Genomic DNA, 3,153 nt, shown 5'->3' with positions numbered 1-3,153 from the left:
ATGGAGGTTTTCATTTTCAAGCACCTCTCCATAGTTTCGTGAATGGACCTTTATATTCTCAAAAGATGACCATCACTACGATTAGTTGTATGGAACAACAAACATTATGAAAAGCCTGACTGTCACACCATTTTTAAAGCAAACATGACAGTGATGTGAGATATGTCAACACACAAAGCACAGATGGAGACTGAGGGCCAAAATCTGAACTGATCCTTTTCAGATGATCATGCATCATTTCATATGTCAGTCAACTGAAGCCCTCATTAGAAATGAGAAAACTTGTGGGAGGCAATTGGACACAAAGCTCTTCACAATATTAACAATAAGTTGATATATACATTAAAAAAAAACAAAAAACAAGAAATTACTTTCCTTTATTTGGATTTAGGTTTTAAAATTCTGGATTTTTCTTTCTATTTCAAAGTGCCTCAGAATTCAAAGTATATAGGTAATTGTTCCTTTTGATGAAAGTTAACCTTTTGAGATTATTTTTTTAATAATCAACTATATAACATTTAAAAGGGTAAAAAATATAACTGATTTTTTTAAAAAAATATATAAAACTTTTATCAGTGAAAATATTGATGGATGGGTGTGAAGTAAAAATTTAGGAAATCTGTAGACTATATAATCATTCTTCTGTGAATAACAAATTATGATTATTTTTGTTTGTTTCAAGCAATCTGATCCAAACAAGTTTAAAGTTAAGTAATTGAGATGTGGATATTATAGTAAACATAGTGGTTCTTCAAAATTCTAATTTACAACAGTACTTCAGTTTTTTTTTTCTTTAAATATATTTTATTGATTTTTTACAGAGAGGAAGGGAGAGGGATAGAAAGTTAGAAACATCGATGAGAGAGAAACATCAATCAGCTGCCTCCTGCACATCTCCCCATTGGGGATATGTCCGCAACCAAGGCACATGCCCCCGACCGGAATCGAACCCGAGACCCTTGAGTCTGCAGGTCGACGCTCTATCCACTGAGCCAAACCGGCTAGGGCAGTACTTCAGATTTTTTAAAATTAAATGCACCTGCTCTAATTATCGCTAATAACTGGTAATTGCTAATCTCTATGTGGATTGATTCTACCATAAAGATAGTGTAATAAATGTGTGATATATAAGTTTAAATTTGTATAACTGTTTTTTGAAGATTTTAAAACATAAAAGAAGAGACTGCAATTTGAGAAACTTAGTAAACCAATGAAGCAGTTACCCCATAGTAATTAAAATATTAAAAATTAAATTTTAAAAGCTAAAGAAAAATCTTCTATTAGTCCTGTTAGTTAAAGCAATTAGCTAGAAGCAGCACAAAGCTGCATATATGTAGAGAAAAACCTAGAAAGAAGAGACTATTGAAATTAGAAAATACCTGAATTGCTACCCCACCCCAAGTCTCCTGAAAGTGTTTAAAGCTTTTGGCCTGGAGTGGGATGGGTCTTGTCATTGCTCCTGGGAAACTGCAAACCTCACCTAACATCAAACTACTTGGTTTTGGCCCATGTACGTTATTTCTTAACTACCTACCATCTTTCTTATACCTACAGTTAGTTTAAGTGTAGATCTTCAATTAGTACTTACAACAGGGGTCCTCAAACTTTTTAAACAGGGGGCCAGTTCACTGTCCCTCAGACCGTTGGAGGGCCGGACTATAGTTTAAAAAAAACAAACAACTATGAACAAATTCCTATGCACACTGCACATATCTTATTTTGAAGTAAAAAAACAAAACAGGAACAAATACAATATTTGTATTTGCATGTGGCCGCGGGCCGTAGTTTGAGGCCCCGTGGCCTAGAACATGCCAATGTTATTAGACACCTTCTTTCCCACAGATCTGTACAGATGCTGAAATAAAAAAATGAACCAGAAGATTATATGAATGGACATAGGCAAGTTTTAGATGTAGAAAATAATGAAATTTGGGATTTGTAGAACAGGATTTGAACAATATTAAATTCAGATGTAAATGCAACACATGTCATATTAAGGCTTTACTCTCATTTCAACAGAAACATAAAATTTAAAAAAATGGCATTTTATCTGTATTGCAATCCACTGCACCAGAAGAGTCAAAGGTAATAAAGTCAAACCATAAATCGAAGGCTGGAGGCAGAGAGAATGGGACTTCGAACATGCAATTTTTTAAAGAATTTCTCTGTAGCTTCAGAACTACCTGTGGAAAGTAGAATCAATGCTAGCTAATCGGGCAGAAAGGCTGAGAAAACAGAGTCAGCCACCTCGTTTCCTCCTTCTTTCATTTTTTGCCCCTATTTTGTCACCAAGCCAGAAAAAGAAGAGCCAAAACAGAAGGCTCAGTGTGGATTGTGCTTTGGAAATTTTGACAACATATCAAGTACATGTGCTTAGGAGTTTTCAAAAAACAAAACCAAAATCAAACCTAATACTTTATTATAGTAATCTAAGAGCAACACAAGTAATGTAATTAAATTTAGCATAATTCAGAGTCTTAGGTTTTATTTAAAATCGTGGACAACATTTTAAAGAAATTCTTAATCTCTTTGTAGTAGCACAGTACATAGTTCACTGTATAAAATTAAATATTTTGCCCTCTAATAAACAATACTTAAATAGTGATATATGTTAAGTTAAATATATATTGAATATATTCTCCTCTTAAAGATTCAAAACAGGCATATTAAAGTGATGGGGAGAAAAACCTTACAATTAAGAAAACTGCTTAAATTTGTTTTACTCATTGATTCATATTCCTGACTACTTTTTTTTTCTTGTTCACCAGACAGCCGTTACAATGTCAGGAAGATTCAGTTGAAATTTTAAGTAAAAACATTTATTTTACTTTTGTAAATGCATAATTTGGTTATAGCATACTGTAGGTCTGTGTTAATCCCTAGCTTTAAGAAGTTGACAAGTGTTATAAGAAAGCTGTACATTTTCAATAATTTTTCCTGTTCCCCCATATGAAGGAAAAAATACTTGACAATAATAAAAAAAATTAGGAGTCACATTTTATTTTATTTTTTTCTTTATTGATAAGGTATTACATATGTGTCCTTATTGCCCCACCCCACCCCCCACTCATGCCTTCATCCCCCTGGTGTATGTGTCCATTGGTTATGCTTACATGCATGCATTCAAGTTCTTTGATTGATCGCTCACCCTTA

This window comes from Myotis davidii, unplaced genomic scaffold (genome assembly GCF_000327345.1).
Source record: "Myotis davidii unplaced genomic scaffold, ASM32734v1 scaffold99, whole genome shotgun sequence".
In the NCBI taxonomy this organism is placed as follows: domain Eukaryota; kingdom Metazoa; phylum Chordata; class Mammalia; order Chiroptera; family Vespertilionidae; genus Myotis; species Myotis davidii.
The sequence above is the reverse complement of the archived record's forward strand: the minus strand, read 5'-3'. Positions refer to the sequence as shown.